The 23,068-nt window shown below is 33.0% G+C and overlaps 2 protein-coding genes across 8 annotated transcripts in view; both read left to right on the top strand.

Annotated features, from left to right (window-relative positions):
- LOC126974115 (uncharacterized) overlaps positions 1 to 19,235 on the top strand; it is a 250,369-nt gene extending 231,134 nt beyond the window's left edge. The window contains exon 2 of the mRNA XM_050821535.1: positions 19,186 to 19,235. The gene's annotated coding sequence lies outside the window, so the exon portion shown is untranslated. The remainder of the gene's footprint in view (positions 1 to 19,185) is intronic.
- The window catches only part of LOC126974069 (fasciclin-2-like), a 171,323-nt gene that overhangs the window by 86,615 nt on the left and 61,640 nt on the right, over positions 1 to 23,068 (top strand). The window lies entirely within an intron of this gene.

Below are 23,068 nucleotides of genomic sequence, written 5' to 3'. Positions count from 1 at the left end.
TTAATGAATATTGTTATACTCATTTGAATGCTATTGTAACTTTTGTACTTACTTCGTCCTGACTTGCACTTAATAACTTTTAAAGTTTTAGGGTTAGTAAAGATTTTTTTAAGTTTGAATTTGATACCTACACACACGGGGAGTGAGACAGACCTGATAGAGCCATAACAGCAACTGATTTTATATTAGTAGAAAGAGAGACAGTGCTGTTTTCGTATTCTACCCGAGGATAATATTATGATAATCTTCATGTAAGCAGTATATTTTCAAGAACATCTGGGTGTTGGATTTAAAATTCAAAATCCTTAGCTGTTTAAGCAAGACTGCATTATAAATTGCATTAATAAATAATGGAAGATCTTTTACGCTTTCGTAACTCGACTTTCGTAGAAAAAATTGTCAAATAAATTATGTACCTACTTTTTGAAACGAACAATATCTTCTAATATATAAAATTCTCGTGTCATGTTGTTAAACTTTGAACTCCTCCGCAACGGCTTGAACGATTCTCTTGAAATTTTGAGTGCATATTGGGTAGGTCTGAGAATCGGACAACATCTATTTTTCATCCCCCTAAATGTTTTTTGACATTTTTTTTAATTTGTTTGATTATGAGTTAGCATTAAAAATACATACAACTTCAAATTTTCACCCATCTACAAACAACAGTTACTTTTGTATCGCGATTTTAATATCGGCAATACAACATTTGCTGGCTCAGCTAGTATTAATATATATTTACTAGCAGACCCGACAGACGGTGTCCTGTACACACGTGTTAAAGTTGAAAAAGTGATCCAGACTTTATGGGATCACTAACATACGCAGGAGAATTATATATGGAGTGTTTTGAGAATCAAAAAATATCATCAAAATCGATCCAGCCATTTAGGAGGTAGTTCTTTTGTGAATCTAAAGCATCCTCGAATCTACTTGAACACAGAAAAAATCATTCAAATCGGTCTAGCTGTTTAGGAGGAGATCACTGCCAACACACCTACAGTAGAATTATATATATGAAGATAATATTTACTTATTATCCACTTCCTCAAATCTATAAATTAATAGTGATGGAAAATCTCTGGCATACTATTTTGAATGGGTGACAGTTTTTGACGCTCAATAAGTGATTTTAAATCATATTTTGAATAAAAATATTTGAATTTGATTAAAATATTTTTTTTTAATTCTTGATGTGTTAATCTTAGTTGGGTTCGGTATAGAGTGACTGAACTGATAGTTTTCCTATAAGGAGAAGAAGTTATTTATTATTTCAATGCAATATCTGTGACACCATCATTTTACTATGCTTACAAGTACGCAATAATCGTAAAACAGCTACCTACATCTAGGATGAAGGGCACAGCACATAAAATGTTGATATAGTATCACTCGGTACATATTCCCGGGATTATTGCTTCCTCGTTTCTGGAATATACAATAAGCGGGTTATAAAATTTGCATTTAGATCACCAGAGTCTGTCCCCTCCCATTTTAAGTTGACGAGTTGTAAATAACTCTAGCATAGTGCGAAGTGGTTTTTCATAACATGTATATTACGTTGGCACGAGAAAATTGGTTATATTATTTTATGAGCGTTCTTCTCAGGTCTGAGGCACACGTAGTTTTAGACATTCAATAATTAATGAGTTTAGGTTCTAATTTGTGTAAAAATATTTGAATTTAAATTTAAGCTTTTTAAAACTTCAAAAATAAACTATTCCATAACAATTATGATATAATATGCACTGAGAAATAAAATAATAATATGTATTTTATACAATCTAATTAATCTAATTCTATTTACAATTATTGTTATTTTTGGAATCGCTACGCAAATGAGACCACACGAAAAGCATCAGTTTTCAAATAAAAAAAATATATAATCGGTTCACACAGTCGAAAGTTCAGAGGTAACAAACATAAAAGAAATGCTGGTGAATTGAGAATCCCCATCTTTTTTTAAATCGGTTAATAACAAAGGATTTTCACTGTTTCTTTTAACGTGTCTACACGTTCTAGTTATGTGTACGAAAGGTCTAACCCATGGTTCCCAAAGCCTGGAGATTCTATCAAAGTTTGGGCATGCCACAGTTCAACTAACCAACAGAATGTCCTATATTCTTACATTCGAACATCGTCCTGCCCAAAGCATCCTCTCACTCCGTTTGTTCTTCAGAACATCGAGTGCACCGTACGAAAATTGACTTTAATAATAGTAATAATAAGCCTTTAAGTAATTCCAACAACCTTCAAATACATAATAATATAATCTTAAGACTACGCGTATAATATAAAGTATACAAGTTATGTGATTGGAAACTCACTGTGGGTATAGGCCTCCAGCTTACTCCATGTAGCCTTCTTCTGTGCTTTTCCTATCCAAAATTGACTTTAGTCGACTGCAAATTAATTAAGCAGTTTAACAGTTTGAAATATTTTCACGGGCTGTGAGCTATGTAGGTTTCTCTGTATCAATCTGAGTGTCACTAAATTGAATTAACATAATTATATTTATTCCGTCATGAATATAGTTATTCATGCTTTAATCAGCGATAAACTTATTATTAATAATACATGTAGTATCACATTAATTAACTGTTAAGCTGATGTTGCATTAAAATATATTATATTCATAGCAAATTATGAAGCTTTTAATAAATAATTTACTACTTTTCCATTGAACACAATAAACCATGATATTATATAATGTATTTTTGAACATGTTATTTTTGTTTAATACATTTACATTGTAGGAGTTGTATTTGTCTTGTATTACCAGTGGGAGGCTCCTTTGCACAAGATGCCGGCTAAGTTATGGGTACCACAACGGCGCCTATTTCTGCCGTGAAGCAGTAATCTGTAAACATTACTGTGTTTCGGTCTGAAGGGCGCCGTAGCTAGTGAAATTAATGGGCAAATGAGTTTTAACATCTTACGTCTCAAGGTGACGTGCGCAATTGTTGTGCCGCTCAGAATTTTTGGGGTTTTCAAGAACCCTGAGCGGCACTTCATTGTAATGGGCAGGGCGTATCAATTTCCATCAGCTGAACGACATGCTCGTCTCGTCCGTTTTTTTATAAAAAAGAATGAATACGCTGTAGAGTTAATAAAATCCATGTTCAATAACAGTTTCGGTGAATTGAATGATTTTTCAACATTTTGCTGTTTCAAATGTTTTTCAGTTATGAAAAAAAAACTCATACTAGTGGTTGTTGTAACCACTAACATGTAACATGCCTAGTGCATTGTTCTTCAAAAATATTTTCACATGCCAGCTTTTCCCGTGTCGAAATAGTATTGAAACAACTGCACCGATATTAATCATTTTGAAACATTTTTGTTAGTTTAAAAAATATTATTCCCTGTAAAAATTGGAAATCACTCAAGCCAATATTTAATTGACCAGAGGGAGGCTCCTTTGCACAGAATGCTGGCTAGATTATGGGTATCACAATGGCGCCTATTTCTCAGTAATGTGTAAGTATTATTTTGTTATCATTTAAAAAAAAGAGTTCCTCATTTGACTTGTATGAGTAACAAACGACGGAATGAAATGAGAATTTAGGAATCGGCATATTCCGTTTCATTCATTCACACTTTATATCACAACGACCCATATAGCCCAATGGTTAGTGACCTTGACTACTAAGCTAGAAGTCCCGTGTTCGAATCCCGGTAGGTGCAATCATTTATATGATGAATATAGATGTTTGTTTCCGAGTAATGGATTTTTATATGTATTTATGTATGTTAAAGTAAGTATATTGTATTAAATATATCGTTTTCTTGTACCCATAGTACAGGCTATTCGTAGTTTGGGGCAAGATAATTTGTATAAAAGTGTGTCAATATTATTAATTATTATTATATCTCTGTAGTACAAACAAAACAAATTCGAAGAGAAATTATAATACAATAATAATTAAGTTATTTTAACCCAACTGAATTAGAACCGTCTATTTTAATATTACAAAGATGTCGTCTGTCTTACAAAATAAACACACTTAAAATCCATTATGTCATTATCTTCCAATAACAACTCCCTAATTCGTTTAGACGGAAAGAAGGCCACATTGTAACTTGTATTTCCTCTGAACGCTACATTTCACAAGACATCTAATGCAATGTCACAAATGAACACGGAATTCCGGAGGGAATCCCTAAAGGAATAGGAATAATGCCAGGAAACACGTCGTACTGAATCAACTTTTGTAACGGATGGATTCATTTGCTAAGATGCCTCTGTACAAAGCGAATAGAAATGTATGTTTTTGATTTTATATTTATTTTTAGCAACACTATCGCCGGGGTTGCAAGGTTGAGATGTTTTGAGATGACATTGATATGAATATTTCAGAACTATAATATTTTTTGTGAGTCGAAAGCGCATAAGATTTTCTTCATTATAGTTTCATCTATGCATATAAATAAAATTGGAGTGTCTGTTTGTAATATTGAAATGACCATTTTGTACTACATGTATATGAATATATATAAGGTACATACACTCAAATAGCATTCTGTCTTTGTTCCTGCTAATCTATGAAATGGCTTGACCGATTTTGACGAGACTTTTATTGGCAGGTATTTGATGTAATAAGGAGTAACTAAGGCTAAGTTTATTTAAAAAAATCTTTTATTTTAGAAATATAAAGTAATGTTGCAATATCCAAGAAACGGTCTAACTCTAAAAATAATTTATATTGCAAAACAACGTTTGCCGGGTCAGCTAGTTGTACATATATGCCGTTGAATTATTTGAATTTGGTTGTTTATTGCATAGTCAGCTATTATAAATTATCTGTAACATTGTCAAAAATATATGCCTACGTGCAAACGTGGTAAAATATTGAATGTTCCCAGCGAGAATTGAACCGGTATCAGCAGCTTGATAGAAAAACACTTATACTACTTAACCAATATAGGTTCGTGTATGAAAGACACTGTTAAAATACCTCATTGAATACGATTTATATTATTTTAATATCTACATATATATATACCTATTTATATTACCGACTACTCTACTTGCAAATCGGTCTATTTAACAACTTGAAAATTTCCACACGAGATAGGAATTGTAAAAATATATCGACTTACTAAATACAATCTCTTTATTATAAGTACTTTTGTTTCTGTTTTCAATACTAAAATAATTTTTTTAAATAATAAAAAAGTAGTATGCTTCAAGCCATACCTGTGCTGATTATACTCCATGAAGATGATGGTATTGCTAAATATAGGATTTCATTTGTTACATATTATAAAAATTTATATAAATATATATCATTATAAAAAGCGCTGATTACTTTCTATCTCAAAGATCAGCTCCTGTGATTCCTCCGGTTTTGTAAGAAAGTTGGCTGCGGTGATCACTTCCGATCAGGTGACCGTACGACCGATCGTCCTCTTCGTAAGGAAGAGTCCTTAAACAAATATAATTATAATTCTGTATAAATTACTCAGTTAAAGTTTTCTCTGACTGATCACGCTCCCTATGCTCTCACAAGACGACTCGAGCCGATTTTACCTGAACCAGCGTTACATTGGCGAGCTTGACGGCTCAGTCTCACACAATACCATCATCAAATAATACTGAAAAATTTTCAATTATAAGGTTAAGCAACAAAAAAAGTGTTTCAATAATAGTTTGATATAAGCACTTAATAAAGAACATTTTCATTGTTAACAAATCCAAAAATTTACTGAAGCAGGACTCCGCCTACGCGTCTCTTAGGCTGAGTTTTCGTTCAGTTGTGTTTTGACCGCGCTTTGAATACAACGCCACACAATAACAAAGTTTTCATTGAGCAGCATATCCAAACTTAGAAAGGTTGGAGTATTGTATTTCAGGTAAGTGCCCCTTCAAATAACAAAACTGTTTAACTAACTTGACGTTTTTAATCATTTTGCTAAATAATTACATTTGAATTGCTAAAACAAAATGTTCTTGCGGCATGTTCGCGTTCGAGCTTCTAATGAGCGTAGACTTTGAACATTACTGCCACGACATAAGGTGTTAATTCGAATGAACGTTTTAATGTCATCGGTATTAGTTAATGCATATATAACGCCGCTCGGACATTTTTGACGACCTTTTAATAGGCGATTTGGAGTCTAGTTGCTTATTGTACGTCAAAGGTTGTTGACTAACCCCTTTATTCATTATGGTCCTCTAACTTTAAACAGCCGCTTAGGAGTGTTTTTTCTCATTCTGACTCAGGTCAATAGAAGAAGACAGAGCGAGAATTAGCAATGCTTTAAGTTAGCAAACTATTATGAATAAGGGGGAAAGAAAATACTTACTGCATCTCTGAAAGTATTACTGTTAGAAAATTAATTTGATCACAAAAAAAATTGTAAAATTGCCACGTAAACGAACTTAACACGGAACTTGGCGGGTTTACTTCAATGGTTTTCTTTATAAATACGAATGAAACCTGATCCTCACTTAATGAAATCCGGATCAATGATCAGCCTTACCACGGCTTCTTTCATTAAATATTATAAAAACGCCTCATTGAAACGAGAGCATTATTCTGAACCTATATGATTTTGGTATTTTATTTCAACCAGGAAGTTTCAATTATTCATGGTTACATAAGTCGGATTACAAAGAGCCAGTAATGAAATATTTCTGTACAAAATAATGTTCAGTTGTTTTATATTATTATGTGAGTAAATGTGTTTATCTATTAGAGCTTTTTTGATTTTATTACATTATTTACATGATAGAACAGACCACAAGTATTTTTTCTTTCGTTTAACCACTTCATCAAAATCAATATGTAAGTTAACTGAGTAGTGCCGACTGTGTTTGATAGTGATCAAACACAGTGGCCAGATAGCCATTACCACACAGGCCACACGAAATAATAACTATGGTAGACCTAGAAGTGGCACGTTCAAAAAAACAAACAAAAACTCTTCAGATCACTACATATTCTTATTAAATCATTAAATCAAATTCCTCCGCCGCGTCTGTCTGTTCGCGATAATCTCATAAAGTACTGCACCGATTTTCATGCTATTATCACCAATCTATAGCGTTCTCGAGGAAGGTTTTAGAAGCAATATATAATTTGTTAAGTTAGATTTTTGTATATTCAATATTTAACGATATTTGCTGGAGGTATCGGAAAAAATTAACAACCTGGCAGCCTTCAACGAAAACGCTCTATAAACCTTTAGACATATAACAAAATAATTAATGGTAGAATTGTGTATCTTATATAGATTTAAGAGGAGAATTATAAGTATAGGTTAAGAATTTAATGAATTTATGTTCCAACAATTATCGGTCAAGTGACTTCCTAACAAGTTAAAGCGAACTCGTTCTCGTTTTACAGCATTTTGAAGTCTAGCTCGCAAAATTTCTATATGGTCTAAAATATTTACGTTCACCTTATTTCACTCAAATAGGAAACTCCTGTGTCTGTAAAATTGCAACCAAAATAAAGCTCATTTCAATTCTTATTGATAATAAATTTGTTCGTCCTTACTAAAACAAATATTCTAAACATTTTATGTATGTTAATACACACACACACACACACACACACACACACACATATGCTTATTAGTAATCTTTTGTTATTTTTAATGCTTCTCTAGCTATAGTACAAATGTGTAATGTTTCACAAATTCTGATCCTTATATCTAGGGATGAGGTCCTGGTGATCTGTAATACAGGGTCAACCTACCTCAGACACACCAGCTCCTCACAAACACCAGTATTAGTTTTGAGATCTTTTGTGAGGAGAAAATAAATAGATGTTATAATTATATTATTAATTATTTATATAACATTAAAACATAACATGTTATCTTTTTTTAATGTTAAACTAAAACTTTGAAACTGTAAGTAAATAAGCAACATATATTTACTTAGAAGAATCTTCTAAGGTTTACCTACTCCTAGCTCTCGCGTCTTATTTGATTCATTAATCACGGTCAACATACAATATTTCGTGCCTTACGCCAGCCTTATCTAAATTATCCCCAAATAAATCAGGCGGAAAATTGAAATCCGCGCTTTACTCATCACGCTGTCAGGGATACGGGAATAGGGAGCCAAATGCAGTTTACATTTTGATATTTTGCGAATATTTTTAAATCATTTTGGGCGAAGCTAAATATATAGATAGATATATAATACGTATACCTACCTAAGTTTTGACAATTATAAAAACTGTTTGTCAAACTATTGAAATGAGAAAAACACAAAATATTAAAATACACAATGCATTGGTGAACAACAAAGTTTAGGCGAAGAGTAAACAGAAAACACGCAAACATGATGTTTTTAGACAAGTTTTGTGGTGAAAGTATAGCATTTCGAGCTATGAACACTACTTAATCCTGTTACACATACCTATCCTTAAGTCTTATTTGTAGGTTGCTAATGCTTGCTGTTGGTTATAGTTAACACTGCCGAGCCTTTTTGAACTACCACTTTTCTTTGAAGTTAAACAAGTTTTTTGCCATGGCGTGACACATTTTTTTGGTATTTCTCTCAGAAAAGTTATTCTTATAGCTTGTACTTTTTGTGTAGGTTCATTTATTCAGATTAGTAGTGAATAACGAGGATTGTAAGCATATAAACTGTTTTCCACGCAAGATTTTTGAAAATATTGGCTTTGTTACGTAGATGGCGGGCCGGCAACCGTGAACTCATATCGCTCAAGGTCACTGGCATTTAGTGTCGCCTTAAATAAGCATTTACAAACGAACCGACAATCAGACAAAAACTCTACAATTTTCGGCTTCGATTACCTAAACACTTGCGGCATTACAAATAAAATTGGCATAAAGTTGTAACTAAGCATAAACCAAGAATATGTAAAATGTTTACAAATAGACATTTTGCTTACGAATGGTTTATTCAAACGTATAACGTTTCCCGCGTTTTTCTGCAAGCAGCTTGTCATTAGGAAAACTTCAGAATTATCATTGTATTGACAGTGTTGTTAACGATAATGTAAACATTATGCATTTTCTTTGTTTATCATCAGTTATAAGTTTATATTGTCAAATTTATTTGTAAGGCCGATTTGGTGATATAAATAAACTTGGTATATAAATATACCAGAGAATAAAGCAAGAATATGCAAAATGTTTACAAACATACATTTTGCTTACGATTGGTTTATTCGGACGAACTTAATCACAGGAGCTAAAATTTGATCTAAAAACTTTAATAGGCTTTCCTTCTTTTTCCTAGCCTCAAAGTTGTTTAGCCATTCTCATGTTTAATGTTCAAACGTAAATCGCTGTACATTTCTGTTGTATTATCTTTTATTAATAAAGAATTTTGAAATGAAAATGAATAATCACAGGAGCGTAGCCGACCTCTAAGCTATTGTCTATGTTATTATAAATATTACTATAAAGTATGTTGCTAGACTATAGAAATAGCACAAAACAACAAAGAAACATAAATTTAAGTGTATTTCTTTCAAATTATACACTTTGCTACAAGATACACAGTATTGCTTGTTTATACAAACTGAATATTGCAACAGTATCCGATGTTATCGGTAATAGTATTTCTGGGAGCTGTTTTGATCATATAAAGATAGGAAACGAATGCAGTTACTGTAATTGGTAGGGAGTTGTCTATCTATATCTACTATCAAACTTGATCAATCCATTCAATGTAGACTTCTCTTATCATTATTATGGTGATTCATATATATTTATTTTTGTTCCAGGTATGAAAATCACTAATTTAGAAGTTCATGATGACAAAACATTAAAATGAATCCAGTATGATTCCGGTTCAAGTAAGTCTAATATTGTTTTCCGTTTGGTTATACTGTCACTATTAGGAGCTGATAGCGCCTTCATCTCTAAAAACACACAATATTTAGAACTTATATCCCAGATCTTATAAGCCCTACTACTCTTCTGAGTCGAGTGAGTAAGTCTTTGTAGGGCGATGTATACCCTTTTACAACAAAATCCCAGAAATTGTTCAAAACAAAAGTATTACGACATTGAAAAGAATTGTTAAAAAACGTTTGTGTGGCAAAGGTAATACATAAATGGCTCTCTTAATGATACCATAGATTGGGAACGGAGTGACCACCAGTAAATAATAAGTTTAAATGAACGATATTAAAGAGATATATATATATTTAAGATCTTAAAAAAATATTTTAATGTTTACAGAGAAACATTAAAATATTTTTTTAAGAAAAAATAAAAGCCCGCTGAGTTTGTTGCACCCGTTATTCTCAAGTCTGAGGCATTCTTTTTGGAATGGGTGGTAGTTTTTGACTTACAATAAGTGATGTCACATCCTAATTTGAATAAAAATGTTTGAATTTGAATTTGAATTTGAACTGCTGCTTCTAGAGCATACATATTAAATGGTAGCAGCTAGTATAACAAACTTTAAGTCTTTTGGTGAAGGTTTTGTCAACAAAACGTTGGTATAATCATAATATAGGTAATATTTACACACTTTTACATAAATCATCTTGCCTCAAACTAGGCGTATTCTGTACTATGGATTGGATTACAAAAACAAATAACAACAAAAAATATATTTAATACGATACTTACTTAAACATATATAAATACAAATAAACATCAATATTTATCATATAAATGTTTTCACTAACCGGGATTCGAACCTGGGACCTCTCGCTCAATAGACAGGGTTACTAATCATTTCAAGGTCAAAATCTGATACTCCAGTAAATTAAAAAGATAAAGACGCAGGGAAGTAACTGAATTTGTTTGGTTATTAATATTTACTTATAGTATAAAGAGGTAAATCTGTGAGGTTGTAGGTGGTAATCTCAAGATCTACTGAACCGATTTTGAAATTTTGGTTACCATTATTTGCGAGTCTTATAGGCTATAAGAATTTATGGACTCCTTCGTGGTACTCAGATTTGAAAGGAAATCGGAGATAAAATGCTCGAAGGAAAAGATGAGAAATGTATTATGAATTATGATTTTTTTGTATATATGCATGTCGCAGCAATGGAAAACCAGGTAAGACCAGTAACACTCTTAAGGCGATACTAAATGCCAGCGACCTTGAGCGATATGAGCTGCCGACCCGCCATCTATGTAACAAAGCCAATATTTTCAAAATTCTTGGGTGGAAAACAGTTTATATGCTTACAATCCTCGTTATTCACAGTAGTGAAGAAAGTAAAGAAGATTAGTAAATCTGAATAAATGATCCTACACAAAAAAGTACAAGCTATAAGAATAACTTTTCTGAGAGAAGTACCAAAAAAATGCGTCACGCCATGCCAAAAAACTTGTTTAACTTCAAAGAAAAGTAATAGTTCAAAAAGGTTCGGCAGTGTTAACTATAACCAACAGCAAGCATTAGCAACCTACAAATAATTCTTAAGGATATGTGTAACAGAATTAAGTAGTGTTCATAACTCGAAATGCTATACTTTCACCACAAAACTTGTCTAAAAACACCATGTTTGCGTGTTTTCTGCTTACTCTTCGCCTTAAATGCGGACAAAGTCACTGGTAACAGCTAGTATTATTTATTATAGTACCACAAATATCTCTGTAACAGGATATGATATGATGTTTTCATATAATTAACATCTGTTAACACTCATTAACTCAATTAAGCACACATCAAGAAGCGGCTTAACTTTACGTCAATTCGTATTTCTTGTTTATCTTTATATATATAACTAGTGGACCCGACAGACGTTGTCCTGTACACACGTCTTAAATTTCAAAAATCGGTGCAGCCGTTCGGAGGAGTTCACTAACACACACATGAGCAGGAGAATTAATAATATTATATGGACGGAATTGAGAATCTAAACCAATCTCAAATTCACTGGAATACACCAAAAAATCATCAAAATCGGCCCAGCCGCTTAGGAGGTAGTTCAATTGTGAATCTAAACCATTCTCGAATCCACCTGAAGACATACAGAAAGTTTAATTAAAATCGGTCCGGCCGTTTAGGAGGAGTTCAGTTACAACAGACGCTCAAAAGAAATATATATATTAAGATTCTTCTGTACGTGTGTTGACAGTGAACTCCTCCTGATTTGAATGATTTTTTTGTGTGTGTTCAAGTGGATTCGAAGATTTTTTTTTATGGATTAGGAGGACAAACGAGCGTACGGGTCACTTGGTGTTAAGTGATCACCGCCGCCCACATTCGCAACACCAGAGGAATCACAAGAGCGTTGCCGGCCTTTAAGGAAGGTGTACGCGCTTTTTTTGAAGGTACCCATGTCGTATCGTCCCGGAAACACCGTACAAGGAAGCTCATTCCACAGCTTTCTAGTACGTGGAAGAAAGCTCCTTGAAAACCGCACTGTGGAGGACCGCAACACATCCAGATGGTGGGGATGATATCCTTACTTGTAGCGTGTCGTGCGAAGGTGGAATTTGGCGGCAGGAAGATGTTTTATATTCACAAAAAATGGTTGGACCTTGATTTTTTTAGAGGGTTCAAGTGAATTTGAGATTGGTTGAGATTCTCAATACAGTCGACATATAATTCTCCTAAGTATGTCAGCGATCTCCTCCTAACGGCTGGACCGATTTTTCAAATTTTCAGATCTTCGTCTGTCGGTTCCTCTGATATATTATAATTCTCTGATGATTAACGTTCTACATTTATACCTTCAAATGGATTTAAAATAATACAATAGGGATAGTACATGCGGACATCTTTTAAGATTTTATTAAAACATTATTTGATTTAAAAAATATATATGATACTAGCTGCCCCGACAGACGTTATTCTGTAGATAATAAAAAAAATACTGTTTCATAGGAATTTGCAATAATATTTCAAAACATCAAGAATTATTTCGTAAAAAATAATCCCTGTTGTTATAATGAAATTGTTTCACAGCGGAACTGTCAAACCTTGCGTCACTAAATTCTCTCATAGAAAATATGTCCATACAAAACACATATTGAAAATAAAAATAATTATGGGTCTTATATCGAAATAAAACTATCCCATCTCTCAAGTTGGACTAAACTGCACCCCATGAAGTGATCCCCATTAAAATCCGTTCATTAGCTTAGGAGTCCATCGCGGACAAACAACGTGTCACGTAATTTATATATACATATTAAGATATAGAAATATTTCCGAAGTATTTCCGAAGGATTTTTTTGGATGTTGATGGAAGTAGATTGATAGTAAGTATTATTTATAATACGATAAATTAAAATACTGTCACCTGCTCGTTTGTGCTTCTAATGATATAAAAATATGGTTATTCTGAAGTTATAAAATAAAAATATCTAATCTAAGTTTTTAATAAAATCTTTTTAAAATGTTTAGAACTAATAGAACACGCGATTCAAAAATGTGTCACTCTGTGTATGTGACACAGAGTCCATCAAATCATGGGCGAGGAATAAAGCACTAAGGCCGTGCCAAAGAAAAAAAAAGCAGTAGGGCAGAAAGTACTTCTATTAAATTGACAGCAAATTTTATTTAAAATACGTGACGTTTTAATGAAGTTTCAAAAGTTATAATAAAACTTCTAGAACAAAGCGTGTATAAACCCACACCCTAACTTTAAGCATCAATAAAACTTAGTGCCGTTCATGTCCCCAAAAATTATTGACCATTAAACGTTTTTGTGTCAGTGTTTTATTGTTAGATCTCGTATAAAGGAACGTCGTTATTTTTTCCCAATATCGGTCGAACAATGGCGTTTGACGTTTTTGAAACAAAGCATTCTATTTTTGAAATTTGAGCCGTTTGGTTACGTCATTGAGTGCGAGTTGTGGTTTAAAAATTCTCTGAATGGGTTTAGTTTATAATTGAGTTAGTTGTTTCATTTTGGAAGTAATCGGTATTATTATATCAAATTCTTCAATTTATTAATATTTGTTTCAGGTGATAGTTGTATTCCATCCTAATGTTACTAATATGATCTTTACGCATCTTCTTGCCGTAAAGCAGTAATGTGTAAGCATTATTATGTTTAGGTTTGTAGGGCGCCGTAGCAAGTGAAATTACTATCTCAAGGTGACGAGCGCAATTGTAGTGCCGCTCAGAATTTTTGGGTTTTCCAAGAATCCTGAGCGGCACTGCATTGTAATGGATAGAGCATGACCATCAGCTGAACGTCCTGCTCGTCTTGCCCCTTATTTTCATAAAGAGAGTAATTTAAAATATAGAGTTTTATTGTGAACCATTGACGGGCGAGATATAGGCAATCTATAATGAAAATTCAAAAACATAATATTTTAAAGTAAAATGTTAATTTTCTTAAAGGATCGTTTCATAACAACTTAATTTGCTCATACCTAATTCTCCTAGTAATATGAATATTAATAATATGTTTCATTATGCCATATTAATAATATGTTTCATTATACTTAATAATATGTGAATATATCATCATTTAAATCAATCTATAATGAAAATTCAAAAACATAATATTTTAAAGTAAAATGTTAATTTTCTTAAAGGATTGTTTCACAACAACTTAATTTGCTCATACCTAATTCTCCTAGTAATATGAATATTAATAATATGTTTCATTATGCCATATTAATAATATGTTTCATTATACTTAATAATATGTGCATATATCATCATTTAAATCAATCTATAATGAAAATTCAAAAACATAATATTTTAAAGTAAAATGTTAATTTTCTTAAAGGATTGTTTCATAACAACTTAATTTGCTCATACTAATTCTCCTAGTAATATGAATATTAATAATATGTTTCATTATGCCATATTATTAATATGTTTCATTATACTTAATAATATGTGAATATATCATCATTTAAATCGCAAATAAAAAAGTACTAAAAATCAGGTGAATATTATTTAATAATCAGTTTTCAGTTTTCCGCCGATGACTTTGTGAGGGTAGTTTAAAATAATTAACATAATCGGATCGGATCTGTGACAGCTTCTGTCGCAGGCTGTTTGTGTTGATATATCATTATCATATTTAGCCTCGTACCCTCCAAATATTGTATTTAACACTCTATTATTAGTATTATCGGTGGTTTTGTTATATTGGGTTGATATGGAAGAGTTATATAGACGATTCACGATTCCATAATCTAATCGATGAGATGCAATGTAAAACCATCAGGTATTTTTTTTATGGAAATAAGGGATGAGACGAGCAGGATGGTCAGCCGATGGGAATTCCCTGCCCATTAAAATGCAGTGCCGCTAAGGCTCCCTTGAAAAACCTCAAAAATTTCTGAGCGGCACTACAATTGCGCTCGTCAACTTGAGACATTAGATGCTAAGCCTCATTTAAAAACATGAATAGTCATAGTTATAATTTAAAACAGACTCAAAAGTCAGAAACTGACTTACATTAAAAAAAAATTGTCTTCAAGGTTTTACCTTATTAGAGTACATAGTGTGGTAAGCCGAAGTATTTCCTTTGTAACATAAATTACCAGCCACGGGCCGCCAATACTGCGGCTTTGTAAGGAGAGCGGTCTTCTTAACAATGGGAAATATGTCAAACAATTTGGGTCGGACTTCAAACTCATAAACACATGTCGTGTTTTGTTACTTTTTTTCTACACATGCCTCATCAGTTCTTGCGTAACGCTTAACAAATGTGGTATTTATTCATTGACCGAGATAAGCAAGGTTTGTGTCTCGAGATGTTTTAAAGTCCATTGTTCGTTGTAAGTTAAAGTAATATTTTCATTAATAATAAAATAAATATAGACTTTTAGAAATACAATTCCTGCGCCTGGGAATACCGTACTTCCTTTCTTACAACATTTTTTTCTTATAATTGATTAAAATTTTATAATAATTGTTGGTGTAAGTATGCGTGTATAGAATGCGGTGTCATTTGGTATGATGGATTGTACTTAAAAGTACAGAAGAAATACATATCTCTATTTCTTCAAACTAAAATAATTTAAACCATTCAAATACTCTTAATTTAGCCTCTAAATAGCTTATTACAGATGTTTATTTTTTATATAAAATCAGAATGCCTCTTGAAATGCATACCTACTTGCTAAGTATTTCAAATCTTTGACACAGGAACTACAAATTTGATATATCTATTTAAATCGTTGTATGTATCAGTCAACTTTATGGATTTACGAGTTTTAAGAATTCTATAACTCTATAGTTTTATATTTCGGAGTCTGCATGCTATTCTTAAGTATAGAAGATAAACAGGTCAGAGGCAACACACATATTAAAACGAATAATATAAATATACAAATGAGTCTGTATGTGTATTCTAGAAAGATAAAAGCTTTTGAAACACATGATATGTCGTTAGATAGGTTCATATTAATATGGATTCCGGTTATGTAGGAAATAGGAGAGATAAATGTAAAACAATCTAATGATATAAATGAATCAAAAAGGATACTCCTGATTAAATATGTGACGTCATTGTATGAAATAAAAAGCTCTTTCAAATACAACAAAGACATTTAAATGAGTGCGCTCCATATGAGAACAATTTAACTGTCGTCAAAGAAGTATTTCTCTCTAGTTTCCGCTACAAGATTTATATGAGATTATATTTTAGAGTGAACTTTATATTTGTTGCCTATCAAGAGACGTTTTGCTATGAATAACATTAACTGTGTATTATTCTCTGTGAAACGTATGAACATATAAATAATAATAGGTTTACGTGATTTGAATTTGTAAAATAGTGTGCGACTTTTTATACAGGTTGTACCAAAGTTATGGGACATGAAGGGAAAGTACCTTAAATATCGAAAATAGGCTATTTTACTGAAAGAAGACTTTATGTTATTTTTAAAAGTTAGTAATTCTGCATTCAAAGATTTTCTAAAAATGACTTGCCTCGTCTGGGAATCGAACCGACTTAAATGTAAATAAAACACCTCTACTTGTATGATGCCAATCGAAAGAATGGCCAAAAAAGAAGAGTTATTAGTTTTAAAATAACATAAAGTCTTCTTTCAGTAAAATAGCCTTTTTTCGATATTTAAGGTACTTTCCCTTCATGTCCCATAAGTTTGGGACACCTGCATAACACATCAACTGACAATTATAGGGTTAACTCCTTCTTTTTTTTTTTGAGTGCATATTGGGTAGGTCTGAGAATCGGACAACATCTATTTTTCATCCCCCTAAATGTTAAGGGTGGTCCACACGATTTTTTTTTTAAATTTGTTTGATTATGAGTCAGCATTAAAAAATTCATACGACTTCAATGTTCATATTCACCCGTCTACGATCAACAGTTACTTTTGTATCGCGATTTTTATATCGGCAATACAACGTTTGCTGGGACTGCTAGTCTAATATATGATGACACTGAACCATCTGTGTGATTGGACTGTGTTTTATTATTACTATTTCTTTTTACATTTTTCACAGTTACCTGAAGTAAAAACACAGTAAAAATGTACATTTGTTGTGTCAGTGTTACATAATAACGTTAACGAAAGAAAATACTAAGCTTATGAATAAATTTTTCGTAATATCTAAAGCCGGTAGTTTTTAGCTATCTGAGGCTAAACAAACGATTATTAATAAAGAATTTAATTTTAACTAATATAGACCTATTATTAAAGACTACTTTCAGTAAGCGTTTTATTATGAATAAGACGAAAACTTTTTTTCTTTAACCAACGTATAATAATTCATTCCGCGTGAATTAACATTAGACGCCCAATTGAGTTAAACTTCATGTAAAAGTAGAGGTCAAAATCTAATAGCAATTGATGTAAAATTGCTAAGAAGCATTTTTATTATTTTAGGGAACAAAAATAATGTTTGCGAAGTACAATAAATAACAATTTAGCTGTCGCAAAGTTTAGGGCAACCATCGCCACAGGGCGCCCGTTACATATATTGCTGGGGGGTCTAAGAGTGTTAATGCATTTTCCGAGTATGATATGTTTGGGTACATATATTGGATATAGACTCTGTTTTTACATTAAATGAAAAAAAACTGTGTGTGCTTAATTAGGACTTTACCACAACTTAATTAAGGTGAGGTTAATAATACGACACTCACAGATTGTGCCTCTTTTAGTCGACCAGAGCATATTATCGGACAGCCTGGGTCCTGTTGTGATTATTTTATAGCGATAGAAATGACGGTACAATATTGTATATTTTTATTAAAAAGAGCGCAAAAAAAGAATGCTGGGAGAGTTTCTTACGCCGCTTCTTCTGTTTCAGAGCGCCATTTGTTTCCGAAGCGGTAGTAGTATCTAGTAGTTATTAGAAATGACATCAAAATGAATTCTAAAGGAATCAATTTTGAGAAAATAAATGCCTTTTATGCCTTTTTTTACCCAAAAGAGCCGAGAGTGATGGCTCAGTGTCATTCAATACGCACAAAATATTTCATACAATTTGACAAACAACAAATTTATATACAATCATCTTATTACTATAACTACAGAATAAAGCAGGACTTAATAAACTTAAATTTTCATCACATTTTTATGAATTTCATCAGAATATAAAAAATATATTCAATATACTCTATTTCTTTAACTAGATGACTTTTTAATTGAGTTATTTTTTATCCATACAATTCTGTAACATTTAATAATTAACAGTTATATTATTTTCTACGTTACGTTATGTGGATTAATTAGTGTTATGGATTTTACAATTATGGTATTAAGATTTAATTAGTTAACGACGATTAATTTAACTCTGTTGATATAAGGCTGTTATTAATACCAATTATAATGCTAACATATTTGACGGTCTGACAGGCTTATTAATTTGACTTATCTTCTTGATTTAAATAATATAATTAATAAGTTACGAGAATCTTAAGTTTATACAGCCTCGCAAAATTGTTTGAACAGTTAGTCTGCAGAATCAAATCTCTTGTAATATGTATAAATATTACAAGAGATTTGAAAAAAAAATATTAACTTTGTAATTGATTCCCCTAACCTTGTAGAAAAGATCAAACTCAGAGTCCCGACTAAATGTGTTCGTAGAACTAACAATTTATTCGCTGTCAAAAGATTTAAATCTAACTTTGCTTCAAATGCTTTGTAGCGGTCCTCCACAGTGCGGTTTTCAAGGAGCTTTCTTCCACGTTCTACAAAGCTGTGGAATGAGCTTCCTTGTGCGGTGTTTCCGGGACGATACGACATGGGTACCTTCAAAAAAAGCGCGTACACCTTCCTTAAAGGCCTTGTTGCGGGAGATTGTGGGCGGCGGTGATCACTTAACAACAGGTGACCCGTACGCTCATTTGTCCTCCTATTCCATAAAAAAAAAATGCTCACCGCTGTTTGAAACTATACAATAATCAAATGTCTCATTTCGATCCCTTTACAACTAATATAAGAACCTTCAAACAAACCATTAATTAAGGATTTGTTTACAAAAAGCAATTAATGTTTGTTTTTTTTTCTCTTTATTGTTTTCTTTTTGTATTTGCGTTGTGTTATTATTAATTTCCTAATACTTCCTGAATATTTACATGAATTATTATTAACTTCATTATAATTTGTGGGCACTCCTTATGTATTAAGAATAAGCATAAATTTTTTTTTGTACATGACTGTTTGCTGCCAAAATAAAATAAAATAAAATATGTAGTTATTTAAATTAATATTGCCTTAGTAGGGACAATAGGTGAAAAATAATTTTGAAAGTGTTAATATATGAACACTGCCTTAAAGTTTTTTTTTATGTCAGTGTTAAATTTTCTCTTACTGTTTTCTAGTTGATTTGTTTTTTTTTTTAAATCGATACTTAAAGTTAAGGGACGAGACGAATAGGATCTTCAGATGATGGTTATTGATACGCCCTGCCCATTACAATGCAGTACCGCTCTGAGCATTCTTGAAAAACCCAAAAATTTTGAGCGGCACTACAATTGCGCTTGTCGCATTGACACAAGATGTTAAGTCTCATTTGCCCAGTAACTTCACTAGCTACGGCGCCCTTCAGACCGAAACACAGTAATGTTTAAACATTACTGTTTCTCGACAGAAGTAGTTGCCGTTGTGGTACCCATAATCTAGCCGGTATCCTGTGCAAAGGAGTCAAGATTTTGATAAAATACCTGTCGCCGAAATACTTCACTAAAAAGTCTCCGATGCATTTAACGTTGAAAATTCAATAACATGTATATTAATGAAAGTATTATAACCAAGTTATTATAATATTTTGTATTTTAAACTTAAATAGCTTCATAGCATAATGAACTAACAACTTCCCTGTACCTGACTAAGTTGACTTATTAATTATGGCAAAAGTTCTGTAAGTAAGCAATTAATGCGAAGTAATGAAGCTGTGATTAAAATTAACGTTAGTTGAGCGTTTTCAAATTTGAATTTAATCATTAATAAAGATGTGATTTGTGAAGTAATTTATATATTAGTATTGCTAGATTATGGGTACCACAACGGCCTCTATTTCTTCCGTGAAGCAGTAATGTGTAAGCATTACTGTGTTTCGGTCTGAAGGGCGCCATAGCTAGTGAAATTACTGGGCAAATGAGACTTGACAACTTATGTCTCAAGGTGAGCGCAGTTGTCTTGCTGCTCAGAATTTTTGGGTTTCTCAATAATCCTGAGCGGCACTGCGTTGTAATGAGCAGAGCGTATCAATTACCATCAGCTGAACGCTTCTATCGCTCTACAAAGCGCAGGTACGGCCAAATATGGAGTATTGTTGTTATCTCTGGTCTGGCGCACCCCAGCATCAGTTCGATCCATTTGACCACTTGCAACGCAGAGCAGCTCGAATTATCGTGGACCCAGAGCTCTGTGAACGGCTGGATCACTTGGCGTTGCGTAGAGACGTCGCTTCTTTGTGTGTCTTCTATCGCATTTATGACGGGGAGTGTTCCGAAGAGTTGTTTCACTTGATTCCCACAAATTTGGATATCATCCCCACCATCTGGATGCGTGGCGCTCCTCCACAGTGCGGTTTTCAAGGAGCTTTCTTTCTTCCACGTACTACAAAGCTGTGGAATGAGCTTCCTTGTGCGGTGTTTCCGGGACGATACAACATAGGTACCTTCAAAAAAAGCGCGGGGTCCTTACAGGCCAGCAACGCTCCTGTGATTCCCAAAGGAATCACGTGTTCACGAATTCAAAGTGTTGAAAGAGAATGTGGGCGGCGGTGATCACTTAACACCAGATGACGCGTGACAAAGCGAGGATGTGACGTCATTGACGTCAGGCCCAGAGATAGTCTAGCCGGGTAGTACCATAAAATCATTCACAAATCTCAATATTGTAAAGTAAGATTCAATGATCTATTAATAGTACACAAATAAAATTTGAAAAACAAAATATTATAATCGATGCGGGACTCGAACTCGTAAAATCTTGTATGCTTTGTTCAACTCTCAGGTTGTAGCTTCATCTACAGGATCTACAGTTAATAACCTGCTCAATCCCAATATTTGCATATTAGGAAATTGACTTAAGATATCGCTCTTGCAAATCTAAATAATTTGTTATGTTTTTTTTTAAAGTGATAACAACAAAATTTTCGATGTGGTACTCGATCCCACGACCTCTGGCGTTACGTGCCAGTGCTCTTACCAGAGGTCGTTGGTTCGAGTCCCGCATCGTTCATAAAATTTTATTTGTGTATCACTTAAAAAAAACATAAATTATTAATAGTAGTTTTAGTCTGTGGAAACATATCTTTAGTATACCTCAATATCATATTCACAGTATATTGTATCAAGCATATTGAAATCCACGACATCGAGGCGTATTCAGAAATGAGATTCCCTTTCGAAACGCACTTATTTTCATGTGTCATATTGAGTGCTTTGAATTGCAAATGCCAGTCCTTTGTATGGCACACCATACAAATGTCAATTTGTTTTCCATTCCACTTGGCTATTTAGAAACAATATTTTTATTTTGAAGTTCTGGATGCGTGTGTATTGTAGATAAGTTACTTTCAATCGTGGTATTCTGTATGATGCCGAATAGTTTTTTGGTTTATTCGCCAATTTTTATACGTTATATTTTATGTTACTAACAACACTGTTGTATTTACCTCGGTTGTATGATATATATGCTGCTACGAGTATTATGTGTATTCATTAAAGTCTCTGCTATAAAAAAAATGTGTGTTTACTTAACCTTAAGCCTAACAAAGCAATAATCCTTAAATGTAGGTTCTCTCTGCATCTTCTACCGCATTTATCACGGGGAGTGCTCAGAGGAGCTGTTCGATTTGATTCCAGCGGCCGAATTCCACCACCGGACATTACGTGCAAAGTACCATCCGCATCACGTAGACGTCTGGCATTCCACAACCGCGCGTTTTGTTAGAAATTTCTTGCCTCGCATAGCCACTTTGTGGAATCAACTACCGGCAGCGGTCTTCCCGAACAGATACGACTTAGGGACTTTCAAGAAAAAAGCATACTCCCACCTAAAAGGCCCGCAACGCATTTATTGACACACCTGTTGTTGCGGATATCCGTGGGCGGTTGCCTCACCTCTCCCCATCACGTGAGCCTCTTGACCGTTTGCCCCCTCTCATATAAAAAAAAATTATTTATTCCACGTGTTATTCTACGTTTGTAGAAAGACCAATAGTGTAAAAATCTTGCAACGATGGCGCTTTGATAATTAGTTATTAAATAATGAATACGGCTGTACGGGCTTGAACCCTTTGTCTATTATCGTTAGTTACATTACCTCCATATCATTATATAATAATAAAATTCTAAGATCGCTATAAAACAATCATAATCTAGTCTCAGGCTGTCCGATCAATTAGATATTCAGCTGTGGAGTAATAGATTTACGACAGAGCCATTTTTTAATAAAACATTTAAATTTAATATTAACAGAAAATTTTAGGAACCAACTTCACCCTGTTACTTTTGTGTTACAGTGATGTTACAGTTAGCTTTAAAGCAGGCCTTTTATCTGTCTGGCCATGAATCTAGGGACTTAAGCAATATTTCAATGAAAACTTTTGTCATTCTAACTTATTATAGAAAACTTGTTCTAGAAATTCCTTAAGCAACTCTATGTCGGCGTATCGCTTAGAGCAGGCCACTAGTGAATCTTCTTTGGATCTATGAGCTTACACTTTTTCATTTTGCTTGCATTTCATATATTGCTCTGA

Source organism: Leptidea sinapis, chromosome 31 (assembly GCF_905404315.1).
Source record: "Leptidea sinapis chromosome 31, ilLepSina1.1, whole genome shotgun sequence".
NCBI lineage: Eukaryota > Metazoa > Arthropoda > Insecta > Lepidoptera > Pieridae > Leptidea > Leptidea sinapis.
Note: the sequence above shows the minus strand (reverse complement) of the source record. Positions and strands in the feature narration are given on the sequence as shown.